This window comes from Denticeps clupeoides, unplaced genomic scaffold (assembly GCF_900700375.1).
Source record: "Denticeps clupeoides unplaced genomic scaffold, fDenClu1.1, whole genome shotgun sequence".
NCBI lineage: Eukaryota > Metazoa > Chordata > Actinopteri > Clupeiformes > Denticipitidae > Denticeps > Denticeps clupeoides.
In genome coordinates this window covers 1-21,519 of record NW_021629999.1, presented here as the reverse complement: position 1 = coordinate 21,519, position 21,519 = coordinate 1, and the positions used below count along the sequence as shown (strand labels likewise).

Genomic DNA, 21,519 nt, shown 5'->3' with positions numbered 1-21,519 from the left:
TTAACTTACTTTAGATAAAAACTAACAAAGCGATGCAAAAAAACTTCATTTTAAAAAGTGTTTCAAACAGTTAAAAGCTTACAGCACTGGTATTCCCAGGCGGTCTCCCCATCCAGTAACTAACCAGGCCCAAGCCTTCATTAGCTTCCGAGATCAAACGAGACCGGGCGTTCTTGGGCTGGAATGGCCGTAAGCAATCTCTGCTTGAAAATCTTGGACTTTAAACAACCTAGGCTTGAAAACATATCACAGAGTGAAAATACCTCTTAACTTACTTTAGATAAAAACTAACAAAGCGATGCAAAAAAAACTTCATTTTAAAAAGTTTTTCAACAGTTAAAGCTTACAGCACCTGGTATTCCCAGGAGGTCTACCATCCAAGTACTAACCAGGCCCAAGCCTTCTTAGCTTCCGAGATCAGACGAGACCGGGCGTTCTTGGGCTGGTATGGCCGTAAGCAATCTCTGCTTGAAAATCTTGGACTTTAAATCAACCTAGGCTTGAAAACATATCACAGAGTGAAAATACCTCTTACTTACTTTAGATAAAAACTAACAAAGCGATGCAAAAAAACTTCATTTTAAAAAGTTTTTCAACAGTTAAAGCATACAGCACCTGGTATTCCCAGGAGGTCTCCCATCCAAGTACTAACCAGGCCCAAGCCTTCTTAGCTTCTGAGATCAGACGAGAACGGGCGTTCTTGGGCTGGTATGGCCGTAAGCAATCTATGCTTGAAAATCTTAGACTTTAAACAACCTAGGCTTGAAAACATATCACAGAGTGAAAATACTTCTTAACTTACTTTAGATAAAAACTAAATAAAGCGATGCAAAAAAACTTCATTTTAAAAAGTTTTCAACAGTTAAAGCATACAGCACCTGGTATTCCCAGGAGGTCTCCCATCCAAGTACTAACCAGGCCCAAGCCTTCTTAGCTTCCGAGATCAGACAAGACCGGACGTTCTTGGGCTGGTATGGCCGTAAGCAATCTCTGCTTGAAAATCTTGGACTTTAAACAACCTAGGCTTGAAACATATCACAGAGTGAAATACCTCTTAACTTACTTTACATAAAACTAACAAAGCGGATGCAAAAAACTTCATTTTAAAAAGTTTTTCAACAGTTAAAGCTTACAGCACCTGGTATTCCCAGGAGGTCTCCCATCCAAGGTACTAACCAGGCCAAGCCTTCTTAGCTTCCGAGATCAGACGAGACCGGGCGTTCTTGGGCTGGTATGGCCGTAAGCAATCTCTGCTTGAAAATCTTGGACTTTAAACAACCTAGGCTTGAAAACATATCACAGAGTGAAAATACCTCTTAACTTACTTTACATAAAAACTAACAAGCGATGCAAAAACTTCATTTTAAAAAGTTTTCAACAGTTAAAGCTTACAGCACCTGGTATTCCCAGGAGGTCTCCCTTCCAAGTACTAACCAGGCCCAAGCCTACTTAGCTTCCGAGATCAGACGAGACTGGCCGTTCTTGGGCTGGTATGGCCGTAAGCAACTTCTGCTTGAAAATCTTGGACTTTAAACAACCTAGGCTTGAAAACATATCACAGAGTGAAAATACCTCTTAACTTACTTTAGATAAAAAACTAACAAAGCGATGCAAAAAAACTTCATTTTAAAAAGTTTTTCAACAGTTAAAGCTTACAGCACCTGGTATTCCCAGGAGGTCTCCCATCCAAGTACTAACCAGGCCCAAGCCTTCTTAGCTTCCGAGATCAGACGAGACCGGGCGTTCTTGGGCTGGTATGGCCGTAAGCAATCTCTGCTTGAAAATCTTGGACTTTAAACAACCTAGGCTTGAAAACATATCACAGAGTGAAAATACCTCTTAACTTACTTTAGATAAAAACTAACAAAGCGATGCAAAAAAACTTCATTTTAAAAAGTTTTTCAACAGTTAAAGCTTACAGCACCTGGTATTCCCAGGAGGTCTCCCATCCAAGTACTAACCAGGCCCAAGCCTTCTTAGCTTCCGAGATCAGACGAGACCGGGCGTTCTTGGGCTGGTATGGCCGTAAGCAATCTCTGCTTGAAAATCTTGGACTTTAAACAACCTAGGTTTGAAAACATATCACAGAGTGAAAACACCTCTTGACTTACTTTAGATAAAAACTAACAAAGCGATGCAAAAAAACTTCATTTTAAAAAGTTTTCAACAGTTAAAGCTTACAGCACCTGGTATTCCCAGGAGGTCTCCATCCAAGTACTAACCAGGCCCAAGCCTTCTTAGCTTCCGAGATCAGAAGAGACCGGGCGTTCTTGGGCTGGTATGGCCATAGCAATCTCTGCTTGAAAATCTTGGACTTTAAACAACCCTAGGCTTGAAAACATATCACAGAGTGAAAATACCTCTTAACTTACTTTACATAAAAACTAACAAAGCGATGCAAAAAAACTTCATTTTAAAAAGTTCTTCAACAGTTAAAGCTTACAGTATCTGGTATTCCCAGGAGGTCTCCCATCCAAGTACTAACCAGGCCCAAGCCTTCTTTGCTTCCGAGATCAGACGAGACCGGGCGTTCTTGGGCTGGTAAGGCCGTAAGCAATCTCTGCTTGAAAATCTTGGACTTTAAACAACCTAAATTCTAAAACATATCACAGAGTGAAAATACCTCTTAACTTACTTTAGATAAAAACTAACAAAGCGATGCAAAAAAACTTAATTTTAAAAAGTTTTTCAACAGTTAAAGCTTACAGCACCTGGTATTCCCAGGAGGTCCCCCATCCAAGTAATAACCAGGCCCAAGCCTTCATAGTTTCCGAGATCAGACGAGACCGGGCGTTCTTGGGCTGGAATGGCCGTAAGCAATCTCTGCTTGAAAATCTTGGACTTTAAACAACCTAGGCTTGAAAACATATCACAGAGTGAAATACCTCTTAACTTACTTTAGATAAAACTAACAAAGCGATGCAAAAAAACTTCATTTTAAAAAGTTTTTCAACAGTTAAAGCTTACAGCACCTGGTATTCCCCAGGAGGTCTACCATCCAAGTACTAACCAGGCCCAAGCCTTCTTAGCTTCCGAGATCAGACGAGACCGGGGCGTTCTTGGGCTGGTATGCCGTAAGCAATCTCTGCTTGAAAATCTTGGACTTTAAACAACCTAGGCTTGAAAACATATCACAGAGTGAAAATACCTCTTAACTTACTTTAGATAAAAACTAACAAAGCGATGCAAAAAAACTTAATTTTTAAAAAGTTTTTCAACAGTTAAAGCTAAGCACCTGGTATTCCAGGAGGTCTCCCATCCAAGTACTAACCAGGCCCAAGCCTTCTTAGCTTCCGAGATCAGACGAGACCGGGCGTTTTTGGGCTGGTATGGCCGTAAGCAATCTCTGCTTGAAAATCTTGGACTTTAAACAACCTAGGCTTGAAAACATATCACAGAGTGAAAAAATACCTCTTAACTTACTTTAGATAAAAACTAACAAAGCGATGCAAAAAAACTGCATTTTAAAAAGTTTTTTCAACAGTTAAAGCTTACAGCACCTGGTATTCCCAGGAGGTCTCCCATCAAGTACTAACCAGGCCCAAGCCTTCTTAGCTTCCGAGATCAGACGTGACCGGGCGTTCTTGGCTGTATTGCCGTAAGCAATCTCTGCTTGAAAATCTTGGACTTTAAACAACCTAGGTTGAAAACATATATAAGAGTGAAAAATACCTCTTAACTTAACTTTAGATAAACCTAACAAAGCGATGCAAAAAACTTCATTTTAAAAAAGTTTTCAACAGTTAAAGCTTACAGCACCTGGTATTCCCAGGAGGTCCCCCATCCAAGTACTAACCAGGCCCAAGCCTTCTTAGCTTCCGAGATCAGACGAGACCGGGCGTTCTTTGGCTGGTATGGCCGTAAACAATCTCTGCTTGAAATCTTGGACTTTAAACAACCTAGGCTTGAAAACATATCACAGAGTAAAAACACCTCTTGACTTACTTTAGATAAAACTAACAAAGCGATGCAAAAAAAACGTAATTTTAAAAAGTTTTTCAACAGTTAAAACTTACAGCACCTGGTATTGCCAGGAGGTCTCCCATCCAAGTACTAACCAGGGCAAAGCCTTCTTAGCTTCCGAGATCAGACGAGACCGGGCGTTCTTGGGCTGGTATGGGCCGTAAGCAATCTCTGCTTGAAAATCTTGGACTTTAAACAACCTAGGCTTGAAAACATATCACAGAGTGAAAATACCTCTTAACTTACTTTACATAAAAACTAACAAAGCGATGCAAAAAAACTTCATTTTAAAAAGTTTTTCAACAGTTAAAGCTTACAGCACCTGGTATTCCCAGGAGGTCTCCCATCCAAGTACTAACCAGGCCCAAGCCGTCTTAGCTTCCGAGATCAGACGAGTCCAGGCGTTCTTGGGCTGGTATGGCCTTAAGCAATCTCTTCTTGAAAATCTTGGACTTTAAACAACATAGGCTTGAAAACATATCACAGAGTGAAAATACCTCTTAACTTACTTTAGATAAAAACTAACAAAGCGATGCCAAAAAACTTCATTTTAAAAATTTTTTTAACAGTTAAAGCTTACAGCACCTGGTATTCCCAGGAGGTCTACCATCCAAGTACTAACCAGGCCCAAGCCTTCTTAGCTTCCGAGATCAGACGAGACCGGGCGTTCTCGGGCTGGTATGGCCGTAAGCAATCGCTGCTTGAAAATCTTGGACTTTAAACAACCTAGGCTTGAAAACATATCACGGAGTGAAAATACCTCTTAACTTACTTTAGATAAAAACTAACAAAGCGATGCAAAAAAACTTCATTTTAAAAAGTTTTTCAACAGTTAAAGCACCTGGTATTCCCAGGAGGTCTCCCATCCAAGTACTAACCAGGCCCAAGCCGTCTTAGCTTCCGAGATCAGACGAGACCGGGCATTTTGGGCTGGTATGGCCGTAAGCAATGTCTGCTTGAAAATCTTGGACTTTAAACAACCTAGGCTTGAAAACATATCACAGAGTGAAAATACCTCTTAACTTACTTTAGATAAAACTAACAAAGCGATGCAAAAAAACTTCATTTAAAAAGTTTTTCAACAGTTAAAGCTTACAGCACCTGGTATTCCCAGGAGGTCTCCCATTCAAGTACTAACCAGGCCCAAGCCTTCTTAGCTTCCGAGATCAGACGAGACCGGGCGTTCTTGGGCTGGTATGGCCGTAAGCAATCTCTGCTTGAAAATCTTGGACTTTAAACAACCTAGGCTTGAAAACATATCACAGAGTGAAAATACCTCTTAACTTACTTTAGATAAAAACTAACAAAGCGATGCAAAAAAACTTCATTTTAAAAAGTTTTTCAAAAGTTAAAGCTTACAGCACCTGGTATTCCCAGGAGGTCTCCCATCCAAGTACTAACCAGGCCCAAGCCTTCTTAGCTTCCGAGATCAGACGAGACCGGGCGTTCTTGGGCTGGTATGGCCGTAAGCAATCTCTGCTTGAAAATCTTGGACTTTAAACAACCTAGGCTTGAAAACATATCACAGAGTGAAAATACCTCTTAACTTACTTTAGATAAAAACTAACAAAGCGATGCAAAAAAACTTCATTTTAAAAGTTTTTCAAAAGTTAAAGCTTACAGCACCTGGTATTCCCAGGAGGTCTCCCATCCAAGTACTAACCAGGCCCAAGCCTTCTTAGCTTCCGAGATCAGACGAGACCGGGCGTTCTTGGGCTGGTATGGCCGTAAGCAATCTCTGCTTGAAAATCTTGGACTTTAAACAACCTAGGCTTGAAAACATATCATAGAGTGAAAATACCTCTTAACTTACTTTAGATAAAAACTAACAAAGCGATGCAAAAAAACTTCATTTTAAAAAGTTTTTCAACAGTTAAAGCATACAGCACCTGGTATTCCCAGGAGGTCTCCCATCCAAGTACTAACCAGGCCCAAGCCTTCTTAGCTTCCGAGATCAGACGAGACCGGGCGTTCTTGGGCTGGTATGGCCGTAAGCAATCTCTGCTTGAAAATCTTGGACTTTAAACAACCTAGGCTTGAAAACATATCACAGAGTGAAAATACTTCTTGTTAGAGTTGTACGCCGTTCCAACATTTATAAACCAGTGAAGAATGACACGAAGAAGTTGAGTTCTTTTACTTGCAAGGAGAGCGATCAGAGACGACCAATACAGCAGCCTCCAAAAAGCTCTGTCGTCTCTTCCGCTTCCTCTCTTTTTATTCAATAATAGGGCGGTACATTCATCACAGGATCACACCAAATAAGCTTATAATTTGCATGTAGGGTTGTCTCTTTGGTAGACGCTCCATCGCCAAGGTCTTCTTGTTTTTCTTGCTTGTCCACGGCTACAGGCCTCCTCTTATCAAGTCGCGGTCATTCTGTTCTGCAAACAGCCTTTAGCCCACCAGTTTCTGAAGAGACTTATGATTCAATGTAGTGCGCATATTAAAAAGATTAATATAGTTTAATGCATGCGAGATATATATATATGTCAAAAGGATTAATAGAGTTTAATACATGTGGGATATATATGTCAAAAAGGTAGTAAAGGTTAATAGCATGATAACTTATATACATTTTCCAACATTTCCCCCCTGTATATCATGTATCAAACCTTTTTCTAATCCTTTTTTTTTTTTTTTTTTTTTCTTAATAATAACAACAATAATAATAATAATAGAAAAAATCGTGAGTATAGTGATATATATACATATATCTTTTTTTTTTTTTTTTTTTTTTTTTTTTTTTCTCTTAATAATAACAACAATAATAATAATAATAGAAAAAATCGTGAGTATAGAATAACAAAAATAATAGGAAAACATTGTGAGTATCACACAGAGTGATAATGCCGTTCTGGACCACATAGGGACTGTAGTACGGTGCTGAGAACAGGCCACATGACGCACCGAATCGAAACCACAATGCAACCAACCAAGCATTCAAGAGAACAAAAACGTGGTGTCGCTGTTCAGGAGAGGACAGAATAAATGCTACCCTGCCGATTCAAAACGCTGCTCCTTTTTTTTTTTTTTTTTTTCTTTGAATCAGCAGATTCAAGTCTGCTGAGAGATCCATATTCTACCATCCTATCACCATAAGTCACCATATTTCCGAACGTCGTTTCCAGCCTTATCCAAACAGCACCTTGCCTGATAAATACAGGAAGTTCAGAATTAAAACAACAAAAAGCCTGATAAATTCAGGAAATACAGAATTAAAACAACAAAAAAGCCTGATAAATTCAGGAAATTCAGAATTAAAACAACAAAAAAATACATTTAAAACATAATGAGTCAAGCATATGTCCCCCAATATTTCCCCCCTGTTTATCATGTATTGAACTTTTTTTTTTTTTTTTTTTTTTTCTATAGTACTTCCCTAATAACCTCTTCCGGTAGGATTTTTGACTATTAGTTCATAAACCAAGCAATACATTTACACTCAATGGGATGTTGCTTCAAATCTCGAAGATAGATTCTCGGAACAGTTGGCTCAACTGTAAGTCACTGGGCTCCATGGACATCTCAAAGCCCTCATCGTGGATTTTATTTTCCAAGAGCGGGTATAACTGTGTGGGATCAACCTCCCTGGGTGATAAGGCCGTAGTGATGAGACGGTTCACAAGACTGCGCAGACAAGGAATACAACAACATCCACACAAGGTCAGAATTGCTGCAAATACAGCCATTGATGTTAAAACAGATTGAACTAGGGCTTTGTATTTCCCGAATACATTCATCCAGGAATCCCACATCGTAGTTTCCACCCCTGAATGCTCCTTCATCTTCCGGTTGAGGGTGCGCAGGCCGTCAATGGCCAATGTCAGACTGCCTCCTGCAGCTGTGTTGTTTGGTATGAACGAGCAGCATTGCTCTCCAAACACGGCGCAAAACCCCATTTTTCTCAGCCAAGAGCATATCAAGCGCTATTCTGTTCTGAAAAGCCATTAGGGAAGTGGCGGATAATTGCCCATGCACGGCCTCAAAACCGACTTGTGTCCAATTTCCTAATTTCTGAACATTGTAATGGATGTAGTTGATCCTGTCTACGTTCTTATTAATCGTACACCACCAACACAAGGTTGATTCTAATCCCGCTGCTATTTGATTTGCTATTTTATATTCGTCAGGCACCCCCCCCTGGGAACCCCAATTGCATCTATGTAAGTTGGATCTGTTAGCTTCTCCCAGGGCGGGGTTGACCGCTTCGTCTGGTGCCAGTCTGCAGGCACCAGGCTGTCTATTTTGAATAATAGGTTACTTATTGTTGTTGGATATATGGACACTGGTAATAAAAGGGTTACTAAGACACACAACCCAGTGGTGTTTGTGGGCAATCGATCAAACAACCTGATCCCAAACTTGATCCCAACTTCTGCAACGACAATCTGGTTGAGTTATAACTGCTGGTTTTACCTGTAATAATGGTCATGGCCCCATACAAAGCACGCAATCTTGTTGAGTGACATTAGCTGCTTGCTCCACTTAAAGAAGCCAATTGTTGTTTTTACCACATCAAGCATGTATCAATTATGTTTTTTTTTTTTTTATATATAGGCTAAAGCCATATGTAGCTGTACCAGTCCCACCAACCCCCCTGTTGAGACATGTGTTTTCCCATGGCCCAAAATCGCAGCCCATCTGTATGTAGATATGTACATATGTAGATTGTCTTTTTTTTTTTTTTGAAAATGAAATTAACAGTTGTCGATAAGGTAACATCCAAATTGCATCAAAAACCCGCGTAGAAACACATCCTCAGTCATGCTGAAAATCCAAGACTACTACAGCAGTAACATCCAACATCCGTTACGCACCCGATTCGTCTTTACACAAAAATTTGCACCTCCCAAAAATAAATAAAAAAAGAATGCATGAAAAATCAGCTACAGGACATAGTGAAGGAGAACAGAGGTGATACGGTCACAATTTTGGGAGGCCTAATGTGGGTGGGGAGTCTGTTTAAAGCTAAGAGGGCCTGCTCTGCATCAGGGTTCCACAGCACCTGAGAAGACATCGATTTATAATGAGTGAGGGCAGTTAAAGGCTTGCTGAACCTTGGAAGAAATACTCAATGGTAGGAACAAAAGGCAATAAATAACAACAACTGTTTTACAGTAATGGATGTGAGGAGTTTGGATGACAGGTCCTTGTCATCTTCCACTAATAATGTGACCCAGAAATATAACGGAAATGTAACAGCAAAAATGCAACTGAAATCCAAACCAAAACTGAGACAATAACCCTATTGCTGTGAATAACAATAATAATAATTATTCTCTAAATGCTCTCGGTCTGGGTTCAAGGAAACAAAAAGTGCACAGCTCAAGTTATAACCAGAATAATGTAGTCATCCCAATGCTACCATTTAAATAAAAAACAATACAGCATCATATCGGTCATTGGCTGGGGCAACACAATGAAATGAAATAAAATCCACAGTACAATATAAATGTGAAGCCTTTTTTTTTTTTTTTTTCCACTGTTCTTTTTTACATGGCTGCACTAGAATCACTTGTCAGAGGGATGCGTATCAAGTCAAGTCAAGTCAACTTTATTGTCAATTCTGCCACATGTACAGGACATGCAGAGAATTGAAATTACGTTACTCTCTGACCCATAAGAATAACATTAAATACAAAAACAGTAACAGTAACGAATACAGAGTATAAATACAATTTAAAAAGAAAGGCACAATATACAATTTTAAAAACACCATGTACAAATAATGGTGGAGAGTGCAACATCAGGAGAGTGCAAAAACCAATAGTGCAACAGAGTTTTTAGTTTAAAGTGACGAAGTGAAAGTGAGGTAGATGGCAGACCAGAGCTGCACAGAGTGACTGGTGCATGGTCAGTTTGTGTGATTTAGAGTTCAGAAAGTTTGTGGAGCAGAAGAGGGGAGTGAGGGGAGTGGGGGCAGAGCCGGGAGGGAGTTGAGTTTCCTGACCGCCTGATGGGTGAAGCTGTCCTTCAGTCTGCTGGTCCTGGCCTGGAGACTCCGCAGTCTCCTCCCTGATGGCAGCAGGCTGAAGAAGGTTTGCATTGGATGGGTGGGATCAGCTGTGTTATGTCTTCGTATTCAGCGTGAGTGTCAGTGTAGGTCAGTGTAGGTGTGATGGACCTTATTCAAAGACACAGTAACAGAGGCAAACAGTGCAGCCGTTGGGAAATCTCCCTTCTTAAATAAAATAAAACAACACAAAACCCAGAAAAAAGAACCCAAAGTGTACATACAACAGTACAATATTCATTTAAAATTGCACAGTTTAGATGTAATGTATACTTTTCACAAACTTAATTTTAAAACTCTCAGAAAGAAAAGAAAACAAACAAACAAGATACACAAAATGTAAATTCAAAATATTTCCCATATTCCCTTTAAATCTGAATAAGGTGGAGACCCGTTGTAAATCGCTGTGCTGATGCCCAGACGGTAAAATCTATTGCTAAGAGTTCCAAAACAAAACGAGAGAGAGAGAGAGATAGGCCCCACACACACACACACACACACACACACACATACCAGAGAGATAAGGTCTGCCAATGCGTGTAGACGCACATACCCACACACACACACACACACACACTCATCAGAACTCCTGTCCTGCACTTGTATTTTCCTGTAGATGTAACCATTCCCTTATTCCGCTAGTACTGAGCAAATGTATATTGGCTATCAGTATATATAGTAACATCTTTCCCTTTCATTAATTTACAAACCTCAGTTAGAGCAATTATTTTGGCTGCTTGCGCTGAAAAAGTCGATGGTAAGTTGTCAGCTTTAATCACTGCTGTCACCATGGCGTAGCCCGTTTACGTTTTTCCCAAATAATTTTTCTTTGAAGAGCCATCGATGAATATTACCTCACCCTGAGGCAAGGTTGGTCACTTAAATCTAATCTAGATTTAGCTGTGTGTTCGTGTTATTCTCCGTCATCGGGTAAAGTTAACAATGTGGCTGGGTTAAATGTGGTGCATCGTTCGATAGTGAAATGTGGCTGTGACAGCAACGTGGCCATGCAGGAGAGGTGCCTTGCAGGTGATAAAAAGATCATATTGGTTTGCAGTAGTAAAGCAGCCACTGCATGTGGGACCTTAAGGGTCAATGGGTGGAATAAAACTATTCCGGCACTTGCTTCTACTGCCATCGACGCCGCTATCACCGCCCTCACACAGTGTGGCAATGCGCGGGCTACATTATCTAATTTGGATGAAAAATAAGCTATCGGCCTCAGGTTGTCTGCCTAGGACAGAAGTCATATATTTGTCTTTGCAGTCCACCATTTGTATAAACGGTTTACTATAATTTGGCAAGGCTAGAGCTAAATTGGAGGTCAGCGCCTGTTTAATATCACAAAAAGCTTTTTCTGCTTCTGACGTCCAATTTAGCGGTGATGTCATTTTCAGGTCTTCAGTTTAAATTAAAGCCGTGAGTGGGGAAGTAATCTCAGCGTAATTTGGTACCCAACTTCTACAATATTTAGCTAATCCTAAGAATGACATCATTTGTTTTTTATTAATTGGTTTTGGCGCCTGTAGGACCGCTGTTTTCCGTTCTTCTAGAATAGTTCTGCCGCCTGCACTGAGGTGGTGACCCAGGTATTTGACTTGTGGATTCCACAATTGCAATTAGTTTTTACTAACTTTGTGCCCCTCTTTAGCTAGGTGATTTAAGAGGGCCACAGTGTCGTTTTTACATGCATCTAGACTCAGAGAAGCCACTAATATATCATCAACGTAAAGTAGAATCTGACTTCCCCCCGGTGGTTGAAATTTGGACATGCTGGCATGCATGGCTTGGGAATATATAGTAGGGCTTTCGCAATAGCCCTGGGGAAGTCTAGTATAGGTGTATCGTTTCCCCTTAAATGTAAAAGCGAACCAAAATTGGCTGTCTGGGTCTATGGGAATGGAGAAAAAGGCATTACTAATGTCGACCACAGTAAATATTTGCGCATCTGGTCTTTAGAATTTGGAATTTAGTAATGTGTGTGGGTCAGGCACACACGGAGCTCGCTGTACTACTGCAGCATTTACTGCCTGCAGATCCTGCACCTTTCTCCATCCCACCGAGGGAGCTTGCTTTTTCACCGGGAATATAGGTGTATTGCAGGGGGAATAATCTCTCTCTATAATAACCCCTGCTTGCTGTAAGTCACGTATCACTGGTGTGCCTTCTAGTGTGTCAGGATTAAGCGGATATTGTCTTATGCAAGGCCGAAATTCTGTTTTGGGTCTGACTTGTATCGGCAAAATTCCTTTTATCAGTCCAACATCAGACGGTCCTTGTGACCACAATGATTGAGGGATTTGTACATATGGACAGGGGGGTTTGTGCTAGTTCTGATTCATCTTCTTCAGTGAGCAGAAAATGTCACTGGTTTCTGGATGTACTCCAGTCTTGGTCTGTATTGTCCAATACAGCCATTTCCAAATTATGCTCTAATTTGTCCCACATGTCTGCCCAAATCCGTTGCGCTGTCACCTTCTTGAACTATGGTGCCCAACGACTTCCAACTCCTCTCTCTGTTTTTATACAGTGAGATGTGCGGTGGATACCAACCCGGAGCATTGCTAGGTAAAGCGACCCCCGCCACCACGTTACCTTGCCCGTCCGAGTAAACATAAAGAATGACTATGGTTGTTGGCGTGAGTCGTGACAATTTCTTTTCGTATATTGGATCAGGTCAAGGAGAGTTTTTATACCACATGGTGACATGTAGTTCGTCAGAGGGCATGAGCTCCACACCTGTTACGGAGTGGAGACGAGTGCCAAACCTAATTTAAGTAAGCCGTCTCTTCCCAGCAAATTAACAGGGCATTCTGGGATAAAAAGGATGGACACGTTTTACATGATGTTCCTTTGGGGTCTCTCACCCAAACTGGTTTAGAAGCAGTGACTATTGTTGTACCCCCATTTGCTGATCTCCCTACTACTCCCTACTAATTCTTCTCCTCCAGTCATGCCGTGTTATCTCCCGGCCCTGCTAGACAGTCTCTGGTTATGTGCCCAGCCTTCCCACAGGACCAGCAGCCTGCTCTCCATTGGCCCTGTGTGTTCCACCCTCGTCCTTGGACACCCCCTCTTCTTCTTCCCCTGCGTCCTCCCTGTCTCCCTCTGCCTCCGCCTCCATGGTAAAATGTGTCTGTATCCCGCATAGTGTTTTTCCCAAAAGGTGTCATTTTTTTTATAGGTTTGTCTTTTCCTTTTAGTTCTTATCAGTTTGTCTATGTGCATGGCGTGGATATGCCATATCCCATATCCAGATACAGGGGAGGAGCTGCAGGCACAGAGGGAAGCGCTGGTGGCTGCACCAGCGGCCCCTATTTCCCCCTCCTCCCCTACTCCTTCCTCGTCAGCCCTACGCACCCCTTCCCTCTGACTTCCCCTACTTCCAGTTTCTTCATGGTCTTCTTTGCGGAGAAACAGAATAGTTTTTCTCCACTTCCATCACTTTAACTGCCTGATCCTCTCTCTCCCTTTCCTCCTCACGTGCTGCATTCTCTCTAGCCTGTCTTATCTTCCTCTCCCCTTCTTCTCTCTTTCCTGCTATCTTTATCCACTGTATTAAAGCCTCAACCCCTTCTCGCTTCATTTGCTTCTCCTTATTTTTACATGTATGTTTTATGACTCCCTGTAACTCAATTAGGCTTTTTACTCTTTTTACTCCATCAAACTCGTATTTTGTTATCCGTTTATTTAACGGCTCGACGTAGGCTTTGTTAATCTGCTCTACATACTTCCAGTCTTTACATTTTAGTTCTTCTTTCAGTTCTGGTTTACTGGATCCCTTACCCATTTTGACCTAAATTTGGGCCAGAGTGTTGTACCTGGGGTATCCTAAAACACTGGTATTTGTTCACAGGACAGCGTATCAAAATTCCTCTCGTGGTGTATTTCACTTCTACCTCAAATCATTTGGGGTGGAAATACCTTGCCTCTGCGTCCACGAGGGGTCGCTGTTTCCTTCCCTGTGAGGTTTTGTATGGAGTGTCCGTCTAGTGACTTTCACCCCCACTCATCCACACACTCACACCCGCGCGCACTCTCATACACCTGTATGAGTTTTAAATCACTTATTTTACTATTGAACGTTCCTTTTCACTGACAGAGGAGTCCGTCCTCCCCGCGGATTTTAACCCTTTACGGGAGGGGTCCGCCCCCCCACGGAATTTAACTGTCTTTGTTACCTGCCAGAGTCTAGAATACCCAGGGTTTGTTTCCTTTAAGTAACCTCTTGTTACTCTTGTTACCTCTTGTAACCTCTTGTTACCATTCATTCCATTTATTTTAAACAGAAGTCAACTTACCCCCGTGCCTTCTCTCACTCGTAAGATTCCGTCAACCTCCAGATCCCAACCGACGGGTCGGCCTCCCAGTCCCCAAAGGGGTCTGTCTCTGACCCCTACTAAGGAGTCAGCCTTGGCCAAGGATTTCCTGGTATCCGTCCCGTCCGCTAGAGTCCTTTGGTGTCTTGGAATCCGGCTCGAAGGACCAATAAAATGTTAGAGTTGTACGCCGTTCCAACACTTATAAACCAGAGAAGAATGACACGAAGAAGTTGAGTTCTTTTACTTGCAAGGAGAGCGATCAGAGACGACCAATACAGCAGCCTCCAAAAAGCTCTGTCGTCTCTTCCGCTTCCTCTCTTTTTATTCAATAATAGGGCGGTACATTCATCACAGGATCACACCAAATAAGCTTATAATTTGCATGTAGGGTTGTCTCTTTGGTAGACGCTCCATCGCCAAGGTCTTCTTGTTTTTCTTGCTTCTCCGCGGCTGCAGGCCTCCTCTTATCAAGTCGCGGTCATTCTGTTCTGCAAACAGCCTTTAGCCCACCAGTTTCTGAAGAGACTTATGATTCAATGTAGTGCGCATATTAAAAAGATTAATATAGTTTAATGCATGCGAGATATATATATATGTCAAAAGGATTAATAGAGTTTAATACATGTGGGATATATATGTCAAAAAGGTAGTAAAGGTTAATAGCATGATAACTTATATACATTTTCCAACACCTCTTAACTTACTTTACATAAAAACTAACAAAGCGATGCAAAAAAACTTCATTTTAAAAAGTTTTTCAACAGTTAAAGCATACAGCACCTGGTATTCCCAGGAGGTCTCCCATCCAAGTACTATCCAGGCCCAAGCCTTCTTAGCTTCCGAGATCAGACGAGACCGGGCGTTCTTGGGCTGGTATGGCCGTAAGCAATCTTTGCTTGAAAATCTTGGATTTTAAACAACCTAGGCTTGAAAACATATCACAGAGTGAAAATACCTCTTAACTTAGTTTAGATAAAAACTAACAAAGCGATGCAAAAAACTTCATTTAAAAAAGTTTTTAACAGTTAAAGCTTACAGCACCTGGTATTCCCAGGAGGTCTCCTATCCAAGTACTAACCAGGCCCAAGCCTTCTTAGCTTCCGAGATCAGACGAGACCGGGCGTTCTTGGGCTGGTATGGCCGTAAGCAATCTCTGCTTGATAATCTTAGACTTTAAACAACCTAGGCTTGAAAACATATCACAGAGTGAAAACACCTCTTGACTTACTTTAGATAAAACTAACAAAGCGATGCAAAAAAACTTCATTTTAAAAAGTTTTTCAACAGTTAAAGCTTACAGCACCTGGTATTGCCAGGAGGTCTCCCATCCAAGTACTAACCAGGGCCAAGCCTTCTTAGATTCCGAGATCAGACGAGACCGGGCGTTCTTGGGCTGGTATGGCCGTAAGCAATCTCTGCTTGAAAATCTTGGACTTTAAACAACCTAGGCTTGAAAACATATCACAGAGTGAAAATACCTCTTAACTTACTTTACATAAAAACTAACAAAGCGATGCAAAAAAAATTCATTTTAAAAAGTTTTTCAACAGTTAAAGCTTACAGCACCTGGTATTCCCAGGAGGTCTCCCATCCAAGTACTAACCAGGCCCAAGCCTTCTTAGCTTCCGAGATCAGACGAGACCGGGCGTTCTTGGGCTGGTATGGCCGTAAGCAATCTCTGCATGAAAATCTTGGACTTTAAACAACCTAGGCTTGAAAACATATCACAAGTGAAAATACCTCTTAACTTACTTTAGATAAAAACTAACAAAGCGATGCAAAAAAACTTCATTTTAAAAAGTTTTTCAACAGTTAAAGCTTACAGCACCTGGTATTCCCAGGAGGTCTACCATCCAAGTACTAACCAGGCCCAAGCCTTCTTAGCTTCCGAGATCAGACGAGACCGGGCGTTCTTGGGCTGGTATGGCCGTAAGCAATATCTGCTTGAAAATCTTGGACTTTAAACAACCTAGGCTTGAAAACATATCACAGAGTAAAAAAACTTCTTAACTTACTTTACATAAAAACTAACAAAGCGATGCAAAAAAACTTCATTTTAAAAATTTTTCAACAGTTAAAGCTTACAGCACCTGGTATTCCCAGGAGGTCTCCCATCCAAGTACTAACCAGGCCCAAGCCTTCTTAGCTTCCGAGATCAGACGAGATCGGGCGTTCTTGGGCTGGTATGGCCGTAAGCAATCTCTGCTTGAAAATCTTGGACTTTAAACAACCTAGGTTTGAAAACATATCACAGAGTGAAAATACCTCTTAACTTACTTTAGATAAAAATAACAAAACGATGCAAAAAAACTTCATTTTAAAAAGTTTTTCAACAGTTAAAGCTTACAGCACCTGGTATTCACAAGAGGTCTCCCATCCAAGTACTAACCAGGCCCAAGCCTTCTTAACTTCCGAGATCAGACGAGACCGGGCGTTCTTGGCTGGTATGGCCGTAAGCAATCTCTGCTTGAAAATCTTGGACTTTAAACAACCTAGGCTTGAAAACATATCACAGAGTGAAAATACCTTTTAACTTACTTTACATAAAAACTAACAAAGCGATGCAAAAAAACTTCATTTTAAAAGTTTTTTAACAGTTAAAGCTTACAGCACCTGGTATTCCCAGGAGGTCTCCCATCCAAGTACTAACCAGGCCCAGGCCTTCTTAGCTTCCGAGATCAGACGAGACCGGGCGTTCTTGGGCTGGTATGGCCGTAAGCAATCTCTGCATGAAAATCTTGCACTTTAAACAACCTAGGCTTGAAAACATATCACAGAGTGAAAAAACCTCTTAACTTACTTTACATAAAAACTAACAAAGCGATGCAAAAAAACTTTATTTTAAAAAAATTTTCAACAGTTAAAGCATACAGCACCTGGTATTCCCAGGAGGTCTCCCATCCAAGTACTAACCAGGCCCAAGCCTTCTTAGCTTCCGAGATCAGACGAGACCGGGCGTTCTTGGGCTGGTATGGCCGTAAGAAATCTCTGCTTGAAAATCTTGGACTTTAAACAACCTAGGCTTGAAAACATATCACAGAGTAAAAATACCTCTTAACTTACTTTAGATAAAAACTAACAAAGGGATGCAAAAAAACTTCATTTTAAAAAGTTTTTCAACAGTTAAGCTTACAGCACCTGGTATTCCCAGGAGGTCTACCATCCAAGTACTAACCAGGCCCAAGCCTTCTTAGCTTCCGAGATCAGACGAGACCGGGCGTTCTTGGGCTGGTATGGCCGTAACCAATCTCTGCTTGAAAATCTTGGACTTTAAACAACCTAGGCTTGAAAACATATCACAGAGTGAAAACACCTCAGACGAGACCGGGCGTTCTTGGGCTGGTATGGCCGTAAGCAATCTCTGCTTGAAAATCTTGGACTTTAAACAACCTAGGCTTGAAAACATATCACAGAGTGAAAATACCTCTTAACTTACTTTACATAAAAACTAACAAAGCGATGCAAAAAAACTTCATTTTAAAAAGTTTTTTAACAGTTAAAGCTTACAGCACCTGGTATTCCCAGGAGGTCTCCCATCCAAGTACTAACCAGGCCCAGGCCTTCTTAGCTTCCGAGATCAGACGAGACCGGGCGTTCTTGGGCTGGTATGGCCGTAAGCAATCTCTGCATGAAAATCTTGGACTTTAAACAACCTAGGCTTGAAAACATATCACAGAGTGAAAAAACCTCTTAACTTACTTTACATAAAAAACTAACAAAGCGATGCAAAAAACTTCATTTTAAAAAGTTTTTCAACAGTTAAAGCTTAGAGCACCTGGTATTCCCAGGAGGTCTACCATCCAAGCACTAACCAGGCCCAAGCCTTCTTAGCTTCCGAGATCAGACGAGACTGGGCGTTCTTGGGCTGGTATGGCCGTAAGCAATCTCTGCTTGAAAATCTTGGACTTTAAACAACCTAGGCTTGAAAACATATCACAGAGTGAAAATACCTCTTAACTTACTTTAGATAAAAACTAACAAAGCGATGCAAAAAAACTTTATTTTAAAAAATTTTCAACAGTTAAAGCATACAGCACCTGGTATTCCCAGGAGGTCTCCCATCCAAGTACTAACCAGGCCCAAGCCTTCTTAGCTTCCGAGATCAGACGAGACCGGGCGTTCTTGGGCTGGTATGGCCGTAAGAAATCTCTGCTTGAAAATCTTGGACTTTAAACAACCTAGGCTTGAAAACATATCACAGAGTAAAAATACCTCTTAACTTACTTTAGATAAAAACTAACAAAGCGATGCAAAAAAACTTCATTTTAAAAAGTTTTTCAACAGTTAAAGCTTACAGCACCTGGTATTCCCAGGAGGTCTACCATCCAAGTACTAACCAGGCCCAAGCCTTCTTAGCTTCCGAGATCAGACGAGACCGGGCGTTCTTGGGCTGGTATGGCCGTAACCAATCTCTGCTTGAAAATCTTGGACTTTAAACAACCTAGACTTGAAAACATATCACAGAGTGAAAACACCTCAGACGAGACCGGGCGTTCTTGGGCTGGTATGGCCGTAAGCAATCTCTGCTTGAAAATCTTGGACTTTAAACAACCTAGGCTTGAAAACATATCACAGAGTGAAAATACCTCTTAACTTACTTTACATAAAAACTAACAAAGCGATGCAAAAAAACTTCATTTTAAAAAGTTTTTTAACAGTTAAAGCTTACAGCACCTGGTATTCCCAGGAGGTCTCCCATCCAAGTACTAACCAGGCCCAGGCCTTCTTAGCTTCCGAGATCAGACGAGACCGGGCGTTCTTGGGCTGGTATGGCCGTAAGCAATCTCTGCATGAAAATCTTGCACTTTAAACAACCTAGGCTTGAAAACATATCACAGAGTGAAAAAACCTCTTAACTTACTTTACATAAAAACTAACAAAGCGATGCAAAAAAACTTCATTTTAAAAAGTTTTTCAACAGTTAAAGCTTAGAGCACCTGGTATTCCCAGGAGGTCTACCATCCAAGCACTAACCAGGCCCAAGCCTTCTTAGCTTCCGAGATCAGACGAGACTGGGCGTTCTTGGGCTGGTATGGCCGTAAGCAATCTCTGCTTGAAAATCTTGGACTTTAAACAACCTAGGCTTGAAAACATATCACAGAGTGAAAATACCTCTTAACTTACTTTAGATAAAAACTAACAAAGCGATGCAAAAAAACTTTATTTTAAAAAAATTTTTCAACAGTTAAAGCATACAGCACCTGGTATTCCCAGGAGGTCTCCCATCCATTACTAACCAGGCCCAAGACTTCTTAGCTTTCGAGATCAGACGAGACCGGGCGTTCTTGGGCTGGTATGGCCGTAAGCAATCTCTGCTTAAAAAAATCTTGGACTTTAAACAACCTAGGCTTGAAAACATATCACAGAGTGAAAATACCTCTTAACTACTTAGATAAAAACTAACAAAGCGATGCAAAAAAACTTCAATTTTAAAAAGTTTTTCAACAGTTAAAGCTTACAGCACCTGGTATTCCCAGGAGGTCTACCATCCAAGTACTAACCAGGCCCAAGCCTTCTTAGCTTCCGAGATCAGACGAGACCGGGCGTTTCTTGGGCTGCTATGGGCCGTAACCAATCTCTGCTTGAAAATCTTGGACTTTAAACACCCTAGACGTGAAAACATATCACAGAGTGAAAACACCTCAGACGAGACCGGGCGTTCTTGCGGCTGGTATGGCCGTAAGCAATCTCTGCTTGAAAATCTTGGACTTTAAACACCCTAGGCTTGAAACATATCACAGAGTGAAAATACCTCTTAACTTACTTTACATAAAACTAACAAAGCGATGCAAAAAAACTTCATTTTAAAAAGTTTTTTAACAGTTAAAGCTTACAGCACCTGGTATTCCCAGGAGGTCTCCCCATCCAAGTACTAACCAGGCCCAGGCCTTCTTAGCTTCCGAGATCAGACGAGACCGGGCGTTCTTGGGCTGGTATGGCCGTAAGCAATCTCTGCATGAAAATCTTGCACTTTAAACAACCTAGGCTTGAAAACATATCACAGAGTGAAAAAACTTCTTAACTTACTTTACATAAAAACTAACAAAGCGATGCAAAAAAACTTCATTTTAAAAAGTTTTTCAACAGTTAAAGCTTAGAGCACCTGGTATTCCCAGGAGGTCTACCATCCAAGCACTAACCAGGCCCAAGCCTTCTTAGCTTCCGAGATCAGACGAGACTGGGCGTTCTTGGGCTGGTATGGCCGTAAGGAATCTCTGCTTGAAAATCTTGGACTTTAAACAACCTAGGCTTGAAAACATATCACAGAGTGAAAATACCTCTTAACTTACTTTACATAAAAACTAACAAAGCGATGCAAAAAAATTCATTTTAAAAAGTTTTTCAACAGTTAAAGCTTACAGCACCTGGTATTCCCAGGAGGTCTCCCATCCAAGTACTAACCAGGCCCAAGCCTTCTTAGCTTCCGAGATCAGACGAGACCGGGCGTTCTTGGGCTGGTATGGCCGTAGCAATCTCTGCATGAAAATCTTGGACTTTAAACAACCTAGGCTTGAAAAACATATCACAAAGTGAAAATACCTCTTAACTACTTTAGATAAAAACTAACAAAGCGATGCAAAAAAACTTCATTTTAAAAAGTTTTTCAACAGTTAAAGCTTACAGCACCTGGTATTCCCAGGAGGTCTACCATCCAAGTACTAACCAGGCCCAAGCCTTCTTAGCTTCCGAGATCAGACGAGACCGGGCGTTCTTGGGCTGGTATGGCCGTAAGCAATATCTGCTTGAAAATCTTGGACTTTAAACAACCTAGGCTTGAAAAACATATCACAGAGTAAAAAACCTTCTTAACTTACTTTACATAAAAACTAACAAAGCGATGCAAAAAAACTTCATTTTAAAAATTTTTCAAACAGTTAAAGCTTACAGCACCTGGTATTCCCAGGAGGTCTCCCATCCAAGTACTAACCAGGCCCAAGCCTTCTTAGCTTCCGAGATCAGACGAGATCGGGCGTTCTTGGGCTGGTATGGCCGTAAGCAATCTCTGCTTGAAAATCTTGGACTTTAAACAACCTAGGTTTGAAAAACATATCACAGAGGTGAAAATACCTCTTAACTTACTTTAGATAAAAATAACAAAGCGATGCAAAAAAACTTCATTTTAAAAAGTTTTTCAACAGTTAAAGCTTACAGCACCTGGTATTCCCAAGAGGTCTCCCATCCAAGTACTAACCAGGCCCAAGCCTTCTTAACTTCCGA

General features: G+C 41.2%; 29 non-coding genes and 17 pseudogenes across 29 annotated transcripts; all 46 read right to left on the bottom strand.

The window, feature by feature from the left end:
- Positions 1 to 75: 75 nt before the first annotated feature.
- On the bottom strand, positions 76 to 195 carry LOC114779816 (uncharacterized; annotated as a pseudogene).
- Positions 196 to 340: 145 nt separating this feature from the next.
- On the bottom strand, positions 341 to 459 carry LOC114779852 (5S ribosomal RNA). The gene has a single exon (XR_003746947.1). It is a non-coding gene; the product is annotated as a 5S ribosomal RNA (ribosomal RNA).
- A 144-nt stretch (positions 460 to 603) lies between these two features.
- On the bottom strand, positions 604 to 722 carry LOC114779782 (5S ribosomal RNA). Its single transcript, XR_003746906.1, has one exon. It is a non-coding gene; the product is annotated as a 5S ribosomal RNA (ribosomal RNA).
- Positions 723 to 866: 144 nt separating this feature from the next.
- On the bottom strand, positions 867 to 985 carry LOC114779785 (5S ribosomal RNA). Its single transcript, XR_003746909.1, has one exon. It is a non-coding gene; the product is annotated as a 5S ribosomal RNA (ribosomal RNA).
- Positions 986 to 1,126: 141 nt separating this feature from the next.
- On the bottom strand, positions 1,127 to 1,245 carry LOC114779795 (uncharacterized; annotated as a pseudogene).
- Positions 1,246 to 1,385: 140 nt separating this feature from the next.
- On the bottom strand, positions 1,386 to 1,504 carry LOC114779784 (5S ribosomal RNA). The gene has a single exon (XR_003746908.1). It is a non-coding gene; the product is annotated as a 5S ribosomal RNA (ribosomal RNA).
- A 145-nt stretch (positions 1,505 to 1,649) lies between these two features.
- Positions 1,650 to 1,768, bottom strand: LOC114779798 (5S ribosomal RNA). The gene has a single exon (XR_003746912.1). It is a non-coding gene; the product is annotated as a 5S ribosomal RNA (ribosomal RNA).
- Positions 1,769 to 1,912: 144 nt separating this feature from the next.
- On the bottom strand, positions 1,913 to 2,031 carry LOC114779786 (5S ribosomal RNA). The gene has a single exon (XR_003746910.1). It is a non-coding gene; the product is annotated as a 5S ribosomal RNA (ribosomal RNA).
- Positions 2,032 to 2,174: 143 nt separating this feature from the next.
- On the bottom strand, positions 2,175 to 2,291 carry LOC114779804 (uncharacterized; annotated as a pseudogene).
- A 145-nt stretch (positions 2,292 to 2,436) lies between these two features.
- On the bottom strand, positions 2,437 to 2,555 carry LOC114779792 (uncharacterized; annotated as a pseudogene).
- A 144-nt stretch (positions 2,556 to 2,699) lies between these two features.
- On the bottom strand, positions 2,700 to 2,818 carry LOC114779799 (uncharacterized; annotated as a pseudogene).
- A 142-nt stretch (positions 2,819 to 2,960) lies between these two features.
- LOC114779810 (uncharacterized) lies at positions 2,961 to 3,080 on the bottom strand (annotated as a pseudogene).
- Positions 3,081 to 3,225: 145 nt separating this feature from the next.
- LOC114779805 (uncharacterized) lies at positions 3,226 to 3,341 on the bottom strand (annotated as a pseudogene).
- Positions 3,342 to 3,488: 147 nt separating this feature from the next.
- Positions 3,489 to 3,604, bottom strand: LOC114779813 (uncharacterized; annotated as a pseudogene).
- A 143-nt stretch (positions 3,605 to 3,747) lies between these two features.
- Positions 3,748 to 3,866, bottom strand: LOC114779845 (5S ribosomal RNA). Its single transcript, XR_003746941.1, has one exon. It is a non-coding gene; the product is annotated as a 5S ribosomal RNA (ribosomal RNA).
- Positions 3,867 to 4,009: 143 nt separating this feature from the next.
- On the bottom strand, positions 4,010 to 4,129 carry LOC114779814 (uncharacterized; annotated as a pseudogene).
- Positions 4,130 to 4,273: 144 nt separating this feature from the next.
- Positions 4,274 to 4,392, bottom strand: LOC114779791 (uncharacterized; annotated as a pseudogene).
- A 144-nt stretch (positions 4,393 to 4,536) lies between these two features.
- Positions 4,537 to 4,655, bottom strand: LOC114779848 (5S ribosomal RNA). The gene has a single exon (XR_003746944.1). It is a non-coding gene; the product is annotated as a 5S ribosomal RNA (ribosomal RNA).
- Positions 4,656 to 4,792: 137 nt separating this feature from the next.
- Positions 4,793 to 4,910, bottom strand: LOC114779803 (uncharacterized; annotated as a pseudogene).
- Positions 4,911 to 5,052: 142 nt separating this feature from the next.
- Positions 5,053 to 5,171, bottom strand: LOC114779844 (5S ribosomal RNA). The gene has a single exon (XR_003746940.1). It is a non-coding gene; the product is annotated as a 5S ribosomal RNA (ribosomal RNA).
- Positions 5,172 to 5,315: 144 nt separating this feature from the next.
- On the bottom strand, positions 5,316 to 5,434 carry LOC114779859 (5S ribosomal RNA). The gene has a single exon (XR_003746954.1). It is a non-coding gene; the product is annotated as a 5S ribosomal RNA (ribosomal RNA).
- A 143-nt stretch (positions 5,435 to 5,577) lies between these two features.
- On the bottom strand, positions 5,578 to 5,696 carry LOC114779847 (5S ribosomal RNA). The gene has a single exon (XR_003746943.1). It is a non-coding gene; the product is annotated as a 5S ribosomal RNA (ribosomal RNA).
- A 144-nt stretch (positions 5,697 to 5,840) lies between these two features.
- On the bottom strand, positions 5,841 to 5,959 carry LOC114779846 (5S ribosomal RNA). Its single transcript, XR_003746942.1, has one exon. It is a non-coding gene; the product is annotated as a 5S ribosomal RNA (ribosomal RNA).
- Positions 5,960 to 15,069: 9,110 nt separating this feature from the next.
- Positions 15,070 to 15,188, bottom strand: LOC114779853 (5S ribosomal RNA). Its single transcript, XR_003746948.1, has one exon. It is a non-coding gene; the product is annotated as a 5S ribosomal RNA (ribosomal RNA).
- A 142-nt stretch (positions 15,189 to 15,330) lies between these two features.
- LOC114779854 (5S ribosomal RNA) lies at positions 15,331 to 15,449 on the bottom strand. The gene has a single exon (XR_003746949.1). It is a non-coding gene; the product is annotated as a 5S ribosomal RNA (ribosomal RNA).
- Positions 15,450 to 15,592: 143 nt separating this feature from the next.
- On the bottom strand, positions 15,593 to 15,711 carry LOC114779796 (uncharacterized; annotated as a pseudogene).
- A 144-nt stretch (positions 15,712 to 15,855) lies between these two features.
- Positions 15,856 to 15,974, bottom strand: LOC114779836 (5S ribosomal RNA). Its single transcript, XR_003746932.1, has one exon. It is a non-coding gene; the product is annotated as a 5S ribosomal RNA (ribosomal RNA).
- Positions 15,975 to 16,117: 143 nt separating this feature from the next.
- On the bottom strand, positions 16,118 to 16,236 carry LOC114779851 (5S ribosomal RNA). The gene has a single exon (XR_003746946.1). It is a non-coding gene; the product is annotated as a 5S ribosomal RNA (ribosomal RNA).
- A 143-nt stretch (positions 16,237 to 16,379) lies between these two features.
- On the bottom strand, positions 16,380 to 16,498 carry LOC114779824 (5S ribosomal RNA). Its single transcript, XR_003746921.1, has one exon. It is a non-coding gene; the product is annotated as a 5S ribosomal RNA (ribosomal RNA).
- A 143-nt stretch (positions 16,499 to 16,641) lies between these two features.
- LOC114779861 (5S ribosomal RNA) lies at positions 16,642 to 16,759 on the bottom strand. The gene has a single exon (XR_003746956.1). It is a non-coding gene; the product is annotated as a 5S ribosomal RNA (ribosomal RNA).
- Positions 16,760 to 16,902: 143 nt separating this feature from the next.
- Positions 16,903 to 17,021, bottom strand: LOC114779843 (5S ribosomal RNA). The gene has a single exon (XR_003746939.1). It is a non-coding gene; the product is annotated as a 5S ribosomal RNA (ribosomal RNA).
- Positions 17,022 to 17,165: 144 nt separating this feature from the next.
- LOC114779857 (5S ribosomal RNA) lies at positions 17,166 to 17,284 on the bottom strand. The gene has a single exon (XR_003746952.1). It is a non-coding gene; the product is annotated as a 5S ribosomal RNA (ribosomal RNA).
- A 143-nt stretch (positions 17,285 to 17,427) lies between these two features.
- LOC114779863 (5S ribosomal RNA) lies at positions 17,428 to 17,546 on the bottom strand. The gene has a single exon (XR_003746958.1). It is a non-coding gene; the product is annotated as a 5S ribosomal RNA (ribosomal RNA).
- Positions 17,547 to 17,801: 255 nt separating this feature from the next.
- Positions 17,802 to 17,920, bottom strand: LOC114779842 (5S ribosomal RNA). The gene has a single exon (XR_003746938.1). It is a non-coding gene; the product is annotated as a 5S ribosomal RNA (ribosomal RNA).
- A 144-nt stretch (positions 17,921 to 18,064) lies between these two features.
- On the bottom strand, positions 18,065 to 18,183 carry LOC114779802 (uncharacterized; annotated as a pseudogene).
- A 143-nt stretch (positions 18,184 to 18,326) lies between these two features.
- LOC114779856 (5S ribosomal RNA) lies at positions 18,327 to 18,445 on the bottom strand. The gene has a single exon (XR_003746951.1). It is a non-coding gene; the product is annotated as a 5S ribosomal RNA (ribosomal RNA).
- Positions 18,446 to 18,589: 144 nt separating this feature from the next.
- On the bottom strand, positions 18,590 to 18,708 carry LOC114779862 (5S ribosomal RNA). The gene has a single exon (XR_003746957.1). It is a non-coding gene; the product is annotated as a 5S ribosomal RNA (ribosomal RNA).
- A 255-nt stretch (positions 18,709 to 18,963) lies between these two features.
- Positions 18,964 to 19,082, bottom strand: LOC114779841 (5S ribosomal RNA). The gene has a single exon (XR_003746937.1). It is a non-coding gene; the product is annotated as a 5S ribosomal RNA (ribosomal RNA).
- A 144-nt stretch (positions 19,083 to 19,226) lies between these two features.
- On the bottom strand, positions 19,227 to 19,345 carry LOC114779801 (uncharacterized; annotated as a pseudogene).
- Positions 19,346 to 19,490: 145 nt separating this feature from the next.
- On the bottom strand, positions 19,491 to 19,608 carry LOC114779807 (uncharacterized; annotated as a pseudogene).
- Positions 19,609 to 19,753: 145 nt separating this feature from the next.
- On the bottom strand, positions 19,754 to 19,874 carry LOC114779806 (uncharacterized; annotated as a pseudogene).
- A 254-nt stretch (positions 19,875 to 20,128) lies between these two features.
- Positions 20,129 to 20,248, bottom strand: LOC114779781 (5S ribosomal RNA). Its single transcript, XR_003746905.1, has one exon. It is a non-coding gene; the product is annotated as a 5S ribosomal RNA (ribosomal RNA).
- A 144-nt stretch (positions 20,249 to 20,392) lies between these two features.
- LOC114779812 (uncharacterized) lies at positions 20,393 to 20,511 on the bottom strand (annotated as a pseudogene).
- A 143-nt stretch (positions 20,512 to 20,654) lies between these two features.
- Positions 20,655 to 20,772, bottom strand: LOC114779783 (5S ribosomal RNA). The gene has a single exon (XR_003746907.1). It is a non-coding gene; the product is annotated as a 5S ribosomal RNA (ribosomal RNA).
- Positions 20,773 to 20,916: 144 nt separating this feature from the next.
- LOC114779850 (5S ribosomal RNA) lies at positions 20,917 to 21,035 on the bottom strand. The gene has a single exon (XR_003746945.1). It is a non-coding gene; the product is annotated as a 5S ribosomal RNA (ribosomal RNA).
- A 145-nt stretch (positions 21,036 to 21,180) lies between these two features.
- Positions 21,181 to 21,299, bottom strand: LOC114779780 (5S ribosomal RNA). Its single transcript, XR_003746904.1, has one exon. It is a non-coding gene; the product is annotated as a 5S ribosomal RNA (ribosomal RNA).
- Positions 21,300 to 21,519: the final 220 nt, after the last annotated feature.